Source organism: Pseudophryne corroboree, chromosome 6 (genome assembly GCF_028390025.1).
Source record: "Pseudophryne corroboree isolate aPseCor3 chromosome 6, aPseCor3.hap2, whole genome shotgun sequence".
Taxonomy (NCBI): Eukaryota; Metazoa; Chordata; class Amphibia; order Anura; family Myobatrachidae; genus Pseudophryne; species Pseudophryne corroboree.
In genome coordinates this window covers 169,872,308-169,891,433 of record NC_086449.1, presented here as the reverse complement: position 1 = coordinate 169,891,433, position 19,126 = coordinate 169,872,308, and the positions used below count along the sequence as shown (strand labels likewise).

The following is a 19,126-nucleotide window of genomic DNA, read 5'->3' as shown; positions in this document are numbered from 1 at the left end:
CATTAAAATTCGACAAACCTCAGCCAGATTGGGTCCCAAATTTATTGGACCATTTCATATTATTAAAAAAATCAATCCAGTTGCTTTCCGGTTACGTTTACCAAGAGCTCTCCGGATCGGAAATACGTTCCATTGCTCCTTGTTGAAACCATACGTTTCTTCCAGTAGATTTCCTCGAAAGATCTCTCAGGGGAAATCACCAGTAGAGGTACAGGGTCATCAGGAGTTCTTGGTGGAGAAGGTTCTTGATTCCAAGTTGTCCCGGGGTTGGCTTTATTTTCTGGTACACTGGAGAGGTTATGGTCCAGAAGAAAGGTCTTGGGTCCTGGATAAGGATCTCCATGCCCCGAGGCTCAAGAGGGCATTTTTTCGAGAATTTCCTCGGAAACCTGGCTTTAGGGGTTCCTTGACCCCTCCTCAAGGGGGGGGGTACTGTTAGGCGCCGAGGGTCCGCTCGTCAGTGCGGCCCGGCGCCTAGCAACCAGGGACGCCGTACGCGGACAGCCGCCGGCTCCCTGGCAACGCTAGACGCCGGGCGCACGGAGCCGCACAGACCCTAGCAACGGGGACGCCACTGTCGGCCAGCGTTCCCCGTTGCTGGGTCCAAAGTTAATTACCACACTTGTTTCCTGGCCGTGCAGTATGGCAGCTGCACGGCATGTTTGTAATTAGCCCTGTCTGGCACCTGATTGGAGGGGTTCCATTTAAAGGCACTCTCAGGACTTCTCACAGACGCCGGTAATAGCTTCCTGTTTGCTGTATCTGTTGCAGAGAGTGTTTCCAGTCCTGCTCTTTCCGGTCGTTCCTGTCCTCAGTGGTCCAGTACTCGGAAGTTGTCATCTGTTCCTGGAGTCCTGACCGAGCACCTTTAACATCCTGTGGTGTTCATGAGTCGCGGCGTAGCCGTGTGTTGCGGCTTGACCGCTTACTATTTATTATTTGTTATATTGAGTCTCGGAGCTTTTGCGGAGGATTCCACTCCCACAAATCCACTCTGGTATCCAGCGGTGCTGGGTAGGAGTAACGGATTAGTGGATTTTGGTTGTCCTTTTCCCTGGCGGTTTGTCCGCACATACTTCTGGTTTAAGTTTAGTTAGCTTGTAGCCCCTGGCCTGGTTGTTTAGTCAGAGGGCCCCTTGTTATCACCCTGTCTCGGATTTCCCTTTGTCTCCCATTAAGACCTGAGGGGGCATCGGAGTTGGGCAGACATAATCCGCCCTTCAAACGCGGCTGCCATGGGCTCAAGCAACCATAGTCTCGCAGGGGATTTCTGATAACACGGGCGAGACAACGGAGTTAGGGCGCCAGGGGTTACTAGGCTTTCCTGCTCCCGTAACCAGCATTCCCTTCCAGTACTCTGGCCTTTGTCATAAGATCTCCTCTGGTCAGAAGTACTGGAATCATAACACTGGGTGTGTTTGTGACGTCAAACCAGGAACGAAACTGACTGAACTGATCGCACTGTAGTAATAAGTCTCGAGCTACTCAGAAACTGCTAAGAAATTTCTATTCGTAATTCTGCTAATCTTTCGTTCGCAATTCTGCTAAGCTAAGATACACTCCCAGAGGGCGGCGGCTTAGCGTGTGCAATGCTGCTAAAAGCAGCTAGCGAGCGAACAACTCGGAATGAGGGCCTATGAGGAGAACAACGTCTATCGGTGGATAACGGGAGGCGAGTCGAAGAAAAACTATAGAAGACCTTACAATCAGGCCAGGGAATATCGTGGATATAGAACATCTAATGAAACACCGGCATCGCAGAGTGACAGCGATTTTATGGTCTCAGAAGGAGAGGACATCACTAACCCCCAGGTGGCCCCTTTAGGGGCACGCACCCGCACTGGGGTCCGAAATGCAGGAGGTCCTTCACGAGGAGAGGTGGCCAAGCGCAGAGAGGTAGGCCGCCCACCGTGGAAAAAGGTCCAGAACTAATCTTCAATTTGTCTCACCGAATACTTAGCGCAGATGAGAAGTCAGTCTTGAGCAAGGGGCTAGCTTTTGTCCTTACCAATCATCATGCTGAATATAATTGGGGTATGGATTTACATAAGTTTGGAAGAAGAATTTTTTTCAGGTAAAGCTGATAATATGCTAGAAAAAAGGGGAGTTGTTAACCACACAGACTGGAGAACAATAAAATAAAGGTATCCAGGACAGAGGACAGTCTCTAAAAGAGTGACACTCTTACCCCAGTTTCCAAGTATCTCGCACTTCTGTGCTTGTGTATTAATTAAGGGCAATGGGGGGTGCTCCCTGAGAGTTAGAATCAGTTTTTACAGCAAAATTTTACCGGAAAGGGTAAACAAGAACTCTCCTATGTTGGGGCACTCAGTTGGTGTCTTGAATATATACAGTACCCTTGGATCAATATTAGGGAAAGAAAAATTAGAAGAGAGATAGAAATAGAAGAAAAGACTCTATTTAAACTTAACTTTTATTATAGAATATTTAAAATGTTATAAAGTAAACACTCACTTAATCTAAAAAGGCGAAATATAGACACACTACATATAACACAACATTAAACAAATTAAAAGGTACAGTTGATATGTAAACTCCAATGGGCCTTCGCCCTTTCTGTTGATAGAGAGTGTTACTACGAATGACTTTAGGCAGTCATTACAAATCAACCGGATGCTATTGAAAAGTTCTGTAGAAAGAACATTAGATCTTCCTTTGATCCGCCAGTCCCTAATCCATCCCTCAAATGCTTCACAAGACTACTCAATGATTCTGTGCATAAGTATAATACGGAGAACAAGTTTATAAAATATAACCTCACTAAAGGAGAACGTGAGGCACTTAAGAACCTAGGGAGTTATACAGACATCACGATTCGCCCGGCCGACAAGGGCGGGGCTATTGTAGTCCAGGACATCTCAGACTACCTTAAGGAGATTTACAAACAGCTCAGCGATGTCTCGGTGTATACCCAATTACCCAATGATCCAGTGAACGGGTATAAAAAGGAGCTGGATAATATCCTTAAAATGGCATACCAGAAGGGGACCATCTTGGAGAGGGTATTACAAGCACTGACTCAAGCACATCCCGTTACCCCTATCCTGTATACTGTCCCCAAGGTCCGCAAGGATGCGGCAAATCCCCCCCGGGACGCCCCATAGTGTCGGCTATGGAGTCATTATACCAACCTATCACTCAATTTCTGAATGCTCTATTACAGCCTTGTATTGTACACGAGAATTCTTATGTGAAAGACACAACAAGTTTTCTGACACGCATAAAGGACTTTACGTCGGCACCATTCCACCTATTGATGTGTACACTAGATGTACACAGTCTATATACAGTTATCCCCCATGAGGAAGGACTAAGGGCCGTTGAAGGATTCATTAGGAACATTCTCTACTATACAGGTCCAGATGTGGCATTTGTTATACAACTTCTTCGTTTGGTATTGCATAGAAATTATTTTTTATTTGATGGACGGTATTATTTGCAGGTATCAGGATGTTCCATGGGTTCTAATATGTCTCCGACATATGCAAATATTTACATTTATATTCAAGAACGACAATTATTTTTCAGTAATCCGGTTTTTGTTGAACATTCAAAGTTATTTTTACGTTATATAGATGACTTGATTATTTTTTGGTCCGGACCGGTAGATGTGTTTGTAACATTAGTGGAGTCCATTAACAACATGAAAGGACCCATTCAGTTTACATACAAATTAAGTTTGAGTGAGATTGATTACCTAGATGTGCACTTGGCTAACATCAATGGGAAATTGGTCACATCTGTTTATAGTAAAAATACGGACCGCAACACGTTACTTGGGTACACCAGTCATCACCCTATGGCCCTTAAATCTGGACTTCCATATTCTCAGATGTTGACGGTGGCACGTATTAATAGTAATCGAGCACTATTAGAAAAACAACTAGATGAGATGGTGAACACATTTCTTCAGAGAGGATATCCTGAGGATTTGCTTTTACAGCATAAGAAAAAAGTTTTATGCATTCCACGTGATCAATTGTTTAAAGACACTAACAGTAGGAGCAAGCATGATGATCGTATTATCTGGGCGACAAATTACACCACTAGTAGTAAAATTGTACAAAGGGCCACTAAAGCCTTGTGGCCGATAGTCAGCACCGATACCGAATTAGGTGGGTTTAAATCTAAAAAACCAATGGCAAGTTACCGACGAGGGAGGAACATCAAAAATTGGGTGGTACGTACAGATATTACGGGATTTTCGGACCATCCAAGCTCAGTAACCACTCGACACCGCAAAGGATGAGGCAAGAGAGAAGTAGTATCCTTTAAATAATGATCATGAGTCTGGACACATGGTTGTAAGAAGAAATGTGTATCTTGTATCTTTATTTAAAGGATACTACTTCTCTCTTGACTAGATTGGCCGAAATTACGACAGTTCCCCCAGGTTGTTTGCTAGCAACCATTGATGTTAAGAGCCTTTATACTTGCATTCCTCATGGCGATGGCCTGACTGCTGTACAATCGGTGATTGACAACCATCCCCTATACAAAGGGCCTAGCATTGAATTGTTCATTCGGTTACTGCGTCTCACGTTGGAACGCAATTACTTTACGTTTAACAGTGCTTATTATGTACAGCGCCAGGGCTGCGCCATGGGGAGCAATGTGTCTCCATCTCTCGCCAATTGTTTTATGTTTGGCGTAGAGGAAGATTTATTTTTTTCAAAAGATGCGGTTAAGTCGAATATATTACTGTATCTTAGATACATTGACGACTTGTTGCTCTTTTGGACGGGCTCAAAGGAGCAATTGGAGTCTTTGATTAATGCACATAATGAAACTGATTCGCCAGTGAAATTCACTTATACCATCAGCACATCTAGTGTTAATTTTTTAGATGTCAAAATTAGTCTCATTGATAATCAGATCCAAACTCAGTTATTTTGTAAACCTACAGACAGGAACAACATTTTGTTAGCTACCAGTCATCATCCAGAACCTCTGAAGAGAGGCCTTCCATTTTCTCAGATGCTTCGAGTTCGTAGAATTATCAGTGATGAGACACAGCTAGACAAAGCTCTTGATGACATGTTTAATAAGTTTAAGAATAGGGGATACTGTCCCAGAGAGTTGGCACGTACCAAGAATCGGGTACTTAAAATTCCCAGATCTGAATCTCTGATTCCTTCAACTAGGAAAAGTCATTCTAAATTTGTCTGGGTTAACAAATTCAATACTGCAAGTACTAGAATCAACAGGGTTACCAAAGCATTCTGGCCGGTCATTCAATCTGACCCCGCTCTCTCTAGTTTATGTGATCAACGAATAATGCCTGCCTACAAGAGACGTAAAAATATCCGCGCTTATGTGGTTAAATCGGATATACAATTTCCACCTCCAGTGGATATACAAAGTAAGTCATTTTTGAATCAGCAGCGTAAGGGCTGCTTCAAATGCCTTGGCTGCACTACGTGCAGCCATATGATTGCAGGCGATACATTCCATCACCCTTACACCGGAAAAAATTTTAATATTTGACATAGAGTCACTTGTAGCACTAAATTTGTCATTTATCTTCTCAGGTGCCCATGTGGTCTCCACTACATGGGCAAAACTGAAAGTACGTTTAAAGAACGTATGGCTAATCACCGTTCATCGATAAGGGCCGTCTTATTGTCAGGGAAAAGTGATTTACCGGTCCCCAGACACTTTGTTGAAGCCCACCACTCTCTAGCGACCTTATGCCATCGTATATTCGATCACATCCCCCCGCTAAAACAGGGGGGGGGGGGTGATCGTGGTCTTCATTTATTGCAAGCTGAATCCAAGTGGATTTTTCTACTGAATACATTGTCCCCCCGTGGTTTAAACGAGCAGTTAGGATTATCATGCTTTTTATAGGGCAATAGGGTCACACCTATAGAGTTAAGGGAGATGTACTTTGGCTGTATTAGTATCTGTTGGACATCGTCCTAGATATAACCTTAAATGTGTAACTGTTTTTGAAAGCTCTCTGGTAGTGTGCTTTCATATTGCTACTATAGTATTACACTGTTGCAGACAGGACGTTACATTGTAACCTTTTGGATATGTGTAATTTTAATGTTTGTCTCTTTTCGTTTTGACATATAGCACTTTGCACTTTGTATAATTGTGGTGCTCTGGTCCCTCCGTACTGCTGGTGTCTGGGCGCACCGTGATGACGTCACTTTATTGAGCGTGGCGCGCGGACAGCGGGAGACACGGACGGATCAGTAGAGGTATAAAGGTATGTGATTTATGTGTATTGTATTATGCCCTGATGAAAATGTTGATGAAATAACATTGAAACGTCGGCCTATTGGAGCTGTCTTGTGTTTTTTTGCCGTGAGTGCCGCCGAATCATTCCTTTACATGTGTGGGGAACTGTGCAAGTTTCTTTATGGAAGGCACCGGCTGTCACTGCATGTTTAATTTGGGAAGTAGTGCCGCTTGACTGCTTTTCTATATATATATATATATATATATATATATATATATATATATATTGTAGGCAAATAAGCGACACTCACCAGACTTCTTGTAAGTAAGTAAAACGGTCCTTTATTTGATCCTATGTTTCGGGGATACCCCCGTCGTCAGGGACAGCATAAACACAAATGCACAATGTGATACAACAAACATATATACCCTCCCCCAAATGCAATCCAGCAGTCTTACCTGTGACACCTGGAGGACGCCAGCCTTCAGCATCGCGGGTCTTCCCGCCGCCCACGTATCCACACTCTGTCAGACGGGACCCGTGACATCATCCGGCGGCGCCCCCCGGCGCACACAGCTCACACCGCTCGGTTGCTATGCAACACATAAACAATTCATATCAAGTTAAAAACAAACGTACTACAGCACTTGTCCTTAAGCATCTATACAGTGTATTGATTTAATTATCATCTATTCAAACGTAGTAAACTGCTGACCATCAAGTTAGCTCCCACTATCAGCGGATCTTAGGTGTTAAAGTCATATAAATTACAAGAAACATTGTAACCCAAGGCTCTCATTTAACCCACGAGGTGCTATTGTATCCAAGGCATAGATCCACCTACATTCTGTTTGCAATAATATTTTGGCACGATTGCCCCCCCGAATTTTCAAGGGGACATGGTCAATAATAATTGATCGCATGCTGGCTATGCTATGTCTTGCTTCGAAACAATGTCTAGCGACAGACTGGTCACTACTGCCTGACTCCAATGCATGCCTAATTGCTGTCCTATGCTGCGCCATGCGCTCTTTGAATTGGCGCTGTGTTTTGCCGATATATGCCAACCCGCACGGGCAGGTCAGCATATACACGACAAAAGTAGTACTACATGTCACTGGATGTCTTATCTCAAAATGCTTCACTGTGTGGGGATGACAAAATGTGTTACCAACTGTTAGAGCTCTACAGGTCACACATCCTAAACATCTATAACAACCATTCCTCCTGCTTAAGAAGTGCGCTGTATGTTTCTTATCCATACCCGTGATATCCAGTTTGACCAATCGGTCCTTCAAGTTCCTACCTCTGGTATGGCTAGGTAATAATCTAGCTTGCTGTAATAAGGGTAAGTCGCCATCAGTATTTACCATAGGCCACCATTTTTTTGCCTTTTTGGTGAGGTTGGGACTCTTGTCCGTATACAGACTCACCCATGGAACTACTTCTGGACCACTGTTAGACCCTATCTGCGGCTGATATTTGAGGGTGTCAGCTCGTGGAATTTTTAACACTCTGTTCTTAGTATTAACCAATAGCTGTCTGTCATATCCTCTTTCTAGGAATTTATCTATCATTTGGTTCAAGGCTGGTTCAACCATGGTGGGGTCTGATGTAATACGTCTAACCCTCAACATCTGTGAATAGGGCAGACTATTGCGCAGAGGCAGGGGATGGAAACTATCGTTCCTTAAGATGGTATTTCTATCAGTACTCTTAACAAATAGTGTAGTGCTCAAGTTGTATTCATCTACTGAGATTTTAACATCCAAATAGTGTACTGACTTCGTACTGATATCATATGACAGTTTAACCACACTATCAGACAGATTATGCTCATCTAATATCTTACGTAGAAATGCAGTTGTACCAGACCAAATAATAAGCAAGTCATCTATGTATCTAACATACAATTGAATATTAGCCAATAATGTGCCCTGTCTCCAAAAAAGTAATTGTTCTACAGCATACATGAATGCATTTGCGTACGATGGGGCCACCGAGGACCCCATCGCACAGCCCGCCCTCTGTAGATAAAATCTACCATCATGTAAGAAAAAATTACGAGTCAACACCATGAAGAGCAATTTAAGAAAAAAATCCACCGGTGGTCCCACGTAGTGGGGATTGTCCACTATGAGTGACCTGACTGCCTCCATACCTGCATCGTGAGGTATGCAGGTATAGAGGCTAGCCACATCTACGCTACACAGTACCACCGAATTAGGTGTAACCACCACTTCACTCAATTTATTCAACAGTGCGGTGGTATCCTGTAAATAGGAAGGAATTAGTTTAATACATGGATTTAAGATTGAATCCAAGAATACAGAAATAGGTTGATACAATGAGCCTCTCCCTGATACGATCGGACGCCCCGGAGGTTTTTTGGGGTCTTTGTGAACTTTAGGGACCACATAAAATAGAGGCACAACCGGACAGTCAACCGTTAATGCCAATCGTAGTTGGTCATTAATAATATCATCTCTGACTGCCTGTAGTAGTATAGTGTCTATTTCCTTCTTAAACACTCCACTGGGATCTTTAGGTAATAATTCATAGGTAGTGGCATCCAATAATTGTCTATTGCATTCCAATCTGTAATCCTCTAAGTTCTGTACCACCACCGCACCCCCTTTATCGGCGGGGCGGATAATGATGTCTTTCCGTTCTGATAGAGATTTAATGGCTGCCATCTCTTCCTTACTAAGGTTGTTAGCCCGACCAGCTGATCTGATCATCTCCTGACCCTCTATATCCAAGATTCAATCTTAAATCCATGTATTAAACTAATTCCTTCCTATTTACAGGATACCACCGCACTGTTGAATAAATTGAGTGAAGTGGTGGTTACACCTAATTCGGTGGTACTGTGTAGCGTAGATGTGGCTAGCCTCTATACCTGCATACCTCACGATGCGGGTATGGAGGTAGTCAGGTCACTCATAGTGGACAATCCCCACTACGTGGGACCACCGGTGGATTTTTTTCTTAAGTTGCTCTTCATGGTGTTGACTCGTAATTTTTTCTTACATGATGGTAGATTTTATCTACAGAGGGCGGGCTGTGCGATGGGGTCCTCGGTGGCCCCATCGTACGCAAATGCATTAATGTATGCTGTAGAACAATTACTTTTTTGGAGACAGGGCACATTATTGGCTAATATTCAATTGTATGTTAGATACATAGATGACTTGCTTATTGTTTGGTCTGGTACAACTGCAGATCTACGTAAGATATTAGATGAGCATAATCTGTCTGATAGTGTGGTTAAACTGTCATATGATATCAGTACGAAGTCAGTACACTATTTGGATGTTAAAATCTCAGTAGATGAATACAACTTGAGCACTACACTATTTGTTAAGAGTACTGATAGAAATACCATCTTAAGGAACGATAGTTTCCATCCCCTGCCTCTGCGCAATAGTCTGCCCTATTCACAGATGTTGAGGGTTAGACGTATTACATCAGACCCCACCATGGTTGAACCAGCCTTGAACCAAATGATAGATAAATTCCTAGAAAGAGGATATGACAGACAGCTATTGGTTAATACTAAGAACAGAGTGTTAAAAATTCCACGAGCTGACACCCTCAAATATCAGCCGCAGATAGGGTCTAACAGTGGTCCAGAAGTAGTTCCATGGGTGAGTCTGTATACGGACAAGAGTCCCAACCTCACCAAAAAGGCAAAAAAATGGTGGCCTATGGTAAATACTGATGGCGACTTACCCTTATTACAGCAAGCTAGATTATTACCTAGCCATACCAGAGGTAGGAACTTGAAGGACCGATTGGTTAAACTGGATATCACGGGTATGGATAAGAAACATACAGCGCACTTCTTAAGCAGGAGGAATGGTTGTTATAGATGTTTGGGATGTGTGACCTGTAGAGCTCTAACAGTTGGTAACACATTTTGTCATCCCCACACAGGGAAGCGCTTTGAGATAAGACATCCAGTGACATGTAGTACTACTTTTGTCGTGTATATGCTGACCTGCCCGTGCGGGTTGGCATATATCGGCAAAACACAGCGCCAATTCAAAGAGCGCATGGCGCAGCATAGGACAGCAATTAGGCATGCATTGGAGTCTGGCAGTAGTGACCAGCCTGTCGCTAGACATTGTTTCGAAGCAAGACATAGCATAGCCAGCATGCGATCAATTATTATTGACCATGTCCCCTTGAAAATTCGGGGGGGCAATCGTGCCAAAATATTATTGCAAACAGAATGTAGGTGGATCTATGCCTTGGATACAATAGCACCTCGTGGGTTAAATGAGAGCCTTGGGTTACAAAGTTTCTTGTAATTTATATGACTTTAACACCTAAGATCCGCTGATAGTGGGAGCTAACTTGATGGTCAGCAGTTTACTACGTTTGAATAGATGATAATTAAATCAATACACTGTATAGATGCTTAAGGACAAGTGCTGTAGTACGTTTGTTTTTAACTTGATATGAATTGTTTATGTGTTGCATAGCAACCAAGCGGTGTGAGCTGTGTGCGCCGGGGGGCGCCGCCGGATGATGTCACGGGTCCCGTCTGACAGAGTGTGGATACGTGGGCGGCGGGAAGACCCGCGATGCTGAAGGCTGGCGTCCTCCAGGTGTCACAGGTAAGACTGCTGGATTGCATTTGGGGGAGGGTATATATGTTTGTTGTATCACATTGTGCATTTGTGTTTATGCTGTCCCTGACGACGGGGGTATCCCCGAAATGTAGGATCAAATAAAGGACCGTTTTACTTACTTATAAGAAGTCTGGTGAGTGCCGCTTATTTGCCTACAATATCGTAGCTCTACGGAGCTTAAGAAGGCACCGCAGCAAGTATTGTATTATCCAGAAGGGAGTGCCGGACAACTGGACATTATATATATATATATATATATATATATGTATATAAAACAAAAAACAAATGCGCTTAGTATAACCTACTGAAACACTCAGATTTTAATATTTCCAATGGAAATTCTTCCACGGTGTGGGTTCTTACAACCGGTGTCACCTGCAAGTATACCCTCACACCAAATATCACCCGAGACAAAATGGCATAATACCAATTCACTTTTATTTAAAATGCATAATAAAATTCCATAAATTCATATAAACATTTTAAAAAAATTCATCCAGATACAGTCATTGAATTTTCTGTCAGTTTTAGCCTTTGAAGAATCACCCTCACCTTTACAGGTGTGTGCTCTATAGGGTGTAATGGCAAACTTGACAAGAGACCGTAACTGATTAGACCCAACGCGTTTCGTCAAAACGACTTAATCAGTGGTTCAATATATGGTATCACTATAAAATAAGGTGGGTGATTAGATAGTCTCTTAAGACTTCTTGGAGGTTTTCATAGAGGAGGAAGAAGAATACATACCAAGGGAAAAGGAATATAACCTTCATAGGTATAGACATTCATAATCCATATATAAAGCAAACTTTCTGTTGGAATAGTTGAAATGGATGTTTCACCCAAAATGACCGTAGGGTAATTGGAACTATAAATATCATTAATTAATTAGAAGTCCATAATAATATTAATATTAGGACACATTTTACTGGAAGCCATCAAATACAGTATCTCATTGAATAATGAAATACATACCAAACACAGAAAAAGGTGTCTCTATGGACATTCAGCTGTATACTGAACCTGATTGTGAGTTCTGTATTCCGATTTTAGACAGGGTCTGTATAATGAGCCCTAAAGGGTATTTAACAGTATTTCAGCTACATAAAATCAGAAAATTATGTTGCAAAACATTATTTTTATACACTCAATGAAAAAGATAACAGTGTTCAATATCTCAAATTAACATATAGCATCATATATGACTAAATCTCATGACGTCTCTTCTCATCACCATAGTCAATGATTTAATACAGAAAAAAAGTGCTCATTTAATTCACAGTGCCAGTAGTTGCAAGCGTGGCATATTTGGATGGATTACAAGTGTTACAAATATTACATATTAAACAAGTTACAAGTGTTACATATTAAACAGATACAATTTTGTACCATGCATTCAAAATACTTAATGCTGCCACCAGGAGAGAGACACATGCAGCAGCCAGGTTCAGAGTAAACTGAAAAAAACCTGAGACTGCTATTTATTCATCTCAGTGCTGGTCTCATTTCCTGTAATTAGTGACCTTAATTAAACATTTTCCCACAAACATTACTATTAGTGAGAACTTAATCCTGTGCTCAAAGAGAAATTGAGTGATCATTTAATTTAAATAATATTTTAATTCAAAAGAAAAAGATATAGTGTAGTGTAAGTAATGTAAGTGTCTATAACATTTCCTGCATTCCTTAATCCATAGTATTAAGAACAAAGTAGTAAGTCACAATTTGCCGAAACATTTTTTTGGAATGTCACAATTCAGATCTAAAAGGTTTTTCATTTACAATCCTTGAATGTGTGAGGTTGGGAGATAGAGGAGGTGATAGGGACCTTTTGTAATCAAAAAGGGAAACATATTGGATTTAGAATTTGAATACTTTGACACCAGGGGGACTTAATGCAAATATTGATATAGTCTCTTTCTTATGAGATCCTTATTTCCCCCCTCTATTCAACTTTTCCAGCAGCACCCCCCTCTTCCCCTTCCCTTCTTCCCTTACATTGGGGTTGTCCTGAAATCAGTCAACGTAAAATTATACAATTATGTGATAGTAATTATGATTTTGAAACTGTTCATACAATTACCACAAAATGTATTATAGAAGGAATAAGATTGTATTATAGAAATGTAAAAATACATTGTAGAAGCAATATTGATACTATGTAACCAGTTCTGGACTCAGCATTCAAATACTATTTACTGTGCTTGTCCTTTTTTTTGTATAGAACAGCTTGTGGTAGACATTAGTAGAGCACAAAGGTGCTATTTGTGAATAGTAATGCTATCATGATTAATAGTAAAATAAAAGATGCCCCCTTGATACCACTTTGCATTCCAACCTTAATTAGTGTTGGATCGCTCCCACTGTATTATTGTCATTTGCGTTCCACCCCGGATAGCGGTGGAATGCATCTGTAATACTTTCGGTGTAGAGGACACGCCCCGGGAAGATTTGAATGCGCCTCATCCAATAGGACACGTAGCAACACAATAATGGGCTTTCGGAAATGAACACCCCTTTTTTTAGTATTTGTGTCCCACTTTTATATTTGTGTCGTGCAGTCAAGGTGGGAAGTGCTTTTTTGGTATGCGTTCCACCGCGAAGGACGGTGGAACACATATGATGTACTTCTGGCGCCAGGAATGCTGGACGTTTCATGTCTGTATGTGAGTCCTGCGTTCCGGAATGCGCTCCACCCTGAAGGACGGTGGAGCACATATGATGCACTCCCGGATTCAAGACTCATCCCTCATGCCCAGTGGCGGATTTAGGGGGAGGTCACCCAGGCACGTACCTCCTCTGTCGTTTAGAGTCTTTTTATTTTTTTACTTTTATTTTAGCTGCACGGACCGCCACCAGGACGAGGCTGCCGCTCGTGGCCATTCCCCATGCATCTGAGTCATGTCAGCCAAGCTCCGCCTCCAGCTTTGCGCAATCTGCATGCAGTGTCGGGCTGCGGGCAGGCAGGGAGCAGGCTGCCCTGTCATCTGCTCCCCGGGCTATTACAATTTTGAAGACCCCGAGCCGCCCCAGCAGAGGCATGGCTACGTACGTGTCTGGCTCAGCTGCAGGAGGCGGCAGGCAGAAAGTAAGCTCCCTGGATGCCAGGCCACTCAGTGCTAGCTCCGCGCCTGCACATGCTGAATCGTGACAGATTCAGGGAAGGCTGCCGAATGCCAGGGAATACGTGCATTAAGAGAGTAGGTATTTCTCGTGCTGGGGGGGAGTGGGGGAGGGTGTGATGTGTGCTTTGATGTTTTTATTGAAGGGGGGCTGGGGGGAGAGTCACCCTGTCACCCACCACATCTGCCCCACATACGCTCACCCTGTCACCCACCACATCTGCCCCACATACGCTCACCCTGTCACCCACCGCATCTGCCCTGCATACACTCACCCTGTCACCCACCACATCTGCCCCACATACGCTCTCCCTGCCACCCACCACATCTGCCCCACAGACGCTCGCCATGTCACCCACCACATATGCCCTGCATACACTCACCCTGTTACCCACCACATCTTCCCCGCATACGCTCACCCTGTCACCCACCACATCTTCCCCACATATGCTCACCCTGTCACCGACCACATCTTCCCCACATACGCTCACCCTGTTACCCACCACATCTGCCCCACAGACACTCGCCCTGTCACCCACCACATATGCCCTGCAGACTCCCTCACCCTGTCACCCACCACATCTGTCCCTGCAGACTCTCTCACCCTGTCACCCACCACATCTGTCCCTGCAGACTCTCTCACCCTGTCACCCAAACCGTCTTTCCCTGCAGAATCTCTCACCCTGTCACTCACCACATCTGTCCCTGCAGACTCTCTCACCCTGTCACCCACTGCACCTGGTTCTGTAGACTCATCCTGTCAGCCACCACATATGCCCTACATACGCTCATCCTGTCACCCACCACATATGCCCTGCGTACGCTCACCCTGTCATCCACCACATACGCCCTGCATACGCTCACCCTGTCTCCCACCGCACCTGTCTCTGCAGACTCTCTCATCCTGTCACCCACCACACCTGGCCCTGTAGACTCATCCTGTCACCAACCGCAACGGTCCCTGCAGACTCTCACCCTGTCACCCACTGCACCTGTCCCTGCAGACTCTCTCACCCACCACACCTGTCCCTGCAGACTCTACCATCCTGTTACCCATCACATATGCCCCCAGCAGGCTCTCTCACCCATTTAATGTTTCATTTTTTTCCTGTGAGGAACAATGTGGTTTGTTTTTTTTAACTGTGGGGGACAATATGTGTTTTTTTGTTGTTTTTTTGTAGGCCAATGTGTGTACTTTAATTTGTTCCGTGGTCACGAATGTGTGTTGTTGTTGTTTTTTTTGTTTTGTTTTTTCCCTGCCAGGGACCCCAGCATGATTAAAACCATGGGCATGGCTCGTGGGTATGGCATTTTCTGTGAGGGCCATGCCCCACGTTATGAGCCCATTGCACCAGAAGCGCACGCGCCAAAGACCCCCATGCACCTTCCCGTATTGTGGTGCCCCCCCTGTCATTTTATTCTGGATCCGCCCCTCCTGCTGCATGTGTCTCTCTCCTGGTGGCAGCATTAAGTATTTTGAATGTATGGTGCAAAATTGTATCTGTTTAATATGTAACATTTGTAACTTGTTTAATATGTAATATTTGTAACACTTGTAATCCATCCAAATATGCCACGCTTGCAACTACTGGCACTGTGAATTAAATGAGCACTTTTTTTCTGTATTAAACCATTGACTATGGTGATGAGAATAGACGTCATGAGATTTAGTCATATATGATGCTATATGTTAATTTGAGATATCGAACACTGTTATCTTTTTCATTGAGTGTATAAAAATAATGTTTTGCAACATAATTTTCTGATTATATGTAGCTGAAATATTGTTAAATACCCTTTAGGGCTCATTATACAGACCCTGTCTAAAATCGGAATACAGAACTCACAATCAGGTTCAGTATAAAGCTGAATGTCCATAGAGACGCCTTTTTCTGTGTTTGGTATGTATTTCATTATTCAATGAGATACTGTATTTGATAGCTTCCAGTAAAATGTGTCCTAATATTAATATTATTATGGACTTCTAATTAATTAATGATATTTATAGGTCCAATTACCCTACGGTCATTTTGGGTGAATCATTAATTTCAACTATTCCAACAGAAAGTTTGCTTTATATATGAATTATGAATGTCTATACATATGAAGGTTATATTCCTTTTTCCTTGGTATGTATTCTTTTTCCTCCTCTATGAAAACCTCCAAGAAGTCTTAAGAGACTATCTAATCACCTACCTTATTTTATAGTGATACCATATATTGAACCCCTGATTAAGTCGTTTTGATGAAACGCGTTGGGTCTAATCAGTTACGGTCTCTTGCCAAGTTTGCCATTACACCCTATAGAGCACATATCTGTAAAGGTGAGGGTGATTCTTCAAAGGCTAAAACTGACAGAAAATTCAAAGACTATATCTGGATGTATTTTTTTAAAAATGTTTATATGAATTTATGGAATTTTATTATGCATTTTAAATAAAAGTGAATTGGTATTATGCCATTTTGTCTCGGGTGATATTTGGTGTGAGGGTATACTTGCAGGTGACACCGGTTGGAAGAACCCACACTGTGGAAGAATATCCATTGGAAATATTAAAATCTGAGTGTTTCAGAAGGCTATACTAAGCGCATTTGGTTTTTGTTTTGTATCTGTTATCTCCTGGGAGTCCACTAACAGGAGCTTTCTCCAAATTGCTGCTGGTAACTTGAGCGCAAGGTTAAAGACATTGTTTCTGTATATATATATATATATATATATATACAGTATATATATATATATATATATAGATATATAGATAGATATATATGGAAAAGGGGGGGATGAGGGATGTATAGCGACCAACAGTGTCAATTAGGAAAAATTGCCAATGATAAATACAATAACATTATTTATTTGATGCAAGAATAAGAATAAATTAAAAAGACATATATATAAATGGGACAACAATACAATCACAACTGGACTAAAACACTTAAAAAAGGTATTATAAAACTACAATAAAATCAGAATAAGCAGATTTTCCTTATCTGTGGTATGAGGTAGGCATAGGTCTTCCAACGCGTTTCGTCACTTGGACTTCATCACAGGGCTGGGGTAGAGTGGGACAAGCTGGCTATATATAGTGGTATCAATCAGTGAACAGTTATGACATCACTTCCTGTTTAGAAATGGACTGTCATTAACTGTGCTTAATAACCAAGATAAAAAGTGCTGGGGAGTAACTCAGAGTATAAGTGGACCAGTGCCCAAAGTCAGTATATAAAAACGATTGCTTCTTAGAGCAATAAACACCATCTTTTCATTGTTTTGCGGTACTTCCACCCTTCTTCCTGTGTCCGGGCGCGTCCGCAACTTCCGCCCCACTTCCGGTATGATACCGCGCATGCGCCCGCCCCGGGCTACAGGAGCAGACGTGTTTTCTTGTAGTCCTTGAATCGCGGTGGCCATCTTTCTGTTGGTATTTCCATTGATTCATAATGCGGCGGCCATCTTCCGGAGGAGCATTACAGGGGACATTTTATGTTTTTCTTTCCAACGTTCCCATATAAGAAAATAAAGAAAGATGTGTAAGGCACGGCTGACATCAAAATAGACTTTATAGTCGTATAAAAAGGAGGCAAGCTACTATGGTTCATATATTGACATTCTGGAGGAATAATGAGATATATAACAAATGGATAAAGTGCATGTATTTAGAAATGAATAATGGCCCTCATTCCGAGTCGTTCGCTCGGTAATTTTCATCGCATCGCAGTGAAATTCCGCTTAGTACGCATGCGCAATAATCGCACTGCGACTGCGCCAAGTAATTTTACAATGAAGATAATATTTTTACTCACGGCTTTTTCTTCGCTCCGGCGATCGTAGTGTGACAGGAAATGGGTGTTACTGGGCGGAAACACGGCGTTTTCGGGGCGTGTGGATAAAAACGCTACCGTTTCCGGAAAAAACGCAGGAGTGGCCGGAGAAACGGGGGAGTGTCTGGGTGAACGCTGGGTGTGTTTATGACGTCAAACCAGGAACGACAAGCACTGAACTGATCGCAGATGCCGAGTAAGTCTGAAGCTACTCTGAAACTGCTGAGTAGTTTGTAATCGCAATATTGCGAATACATCGGTCGCAATTTTAAGAAGCTAAGATACACTCCCAGTAGGCGTAGGCTTAGCCTGAGCAACTCTGCTAAATTCGCCTTGCGAGCGATCAACTCGGAATGAGGGCCAAAGTGCATGTGCTTATTGATTCTAATCCGCATATTATAACAGATGACACAAAGTGCATATATCTATACAGTGTGCTAGGAGGTGCTATTTGCATGAAGTGCATTATATTAATATAAGTACATCTATAACCAGTGGATATTTAATGAATCCATATATCTATACAGTGCACTTTAAAAGTGCTAGTGCTGATTATTTAAGGTGTGTGTATTTATCAAGTGCACATATAAAAGTGCTAGTGCCGGTTAATCTATTTTAGAGGACTACCCACTATATTAGTACTACAGTGTTTTTAGTCCTCTATTAAACAGGGCTATTATTCCGTAGACCTGGAGTATCTACCTTGCTCAGGCAACTATTTATCATTGTATTATACAGTACCTGATCTTCCCTGGTGGTCCCCCACACTGGTACTGATGAGGCCCAGCACTGCTTAGCTTCCAAGATCAGACATATTTGGGCATTTCCAGCGTGGTATGACTGTATCGACATTGTACCTTCTTGGTTGAAACTCCAATAACCACTGTATACTACGTGAATCTACTAGAGTGCATGGAAGTGGTATATATTAGTGAACAAGATATGGGCAGGATAGAGGAGGGGGGGTTGTGGAAGGGAGATGGGAGGGCAATGGGGGAAGGGGGGGGGATTGTGGAAGGGAGACAGGAGGGGAATAGGGGGGGAGGGGGGAGGGAGGGGGTGGAAGGAAGAGGAACATGGAGGAGGGAGGGGGGGGGTTTGGCGGTGGGGCGGAGGGGTTGCGGAAGGGAATGCGGGATGGGAGTTGGGTGATAGGTATGCAGTCATGTAGCTAAAGAGGGTACTTCCATTCTTCATAGGAAGGGGGCGATCTCGTAGTTGTCGTTAAATCCATTTGGCTGTAATGTCTGTAGCTGGAAAATCCAATACATCTCTCGGCGCGACAGCTTGTTAGCAAGGTCACCTCCTCTGTCTCCCAATTTCACCAGTTCGAT

The 19,126-nt window shown here is 42.9% G+C and overlaps 1 long non-coding RNA gene and 1 pseudogene across 1 annotated transcript in view; one reads left to right on the top strand and one right to left on the bottom strand.

Moving 5' to 3' along the window:
- The window catches only part of LOC134935099 (uncharacterized), a 101,948-nt gene that overhangs the window by 60,404 nt on the left and 22,418 nt on the right, over window positions 1-19,126 (top strand). The gene's annotated exons all lie outside the window — the stretch shown is intronic.
- Window positions 18,522-18,640, bottom strand: LOC134937490 (5S ribosomal RNA; annotated as a pseudogene).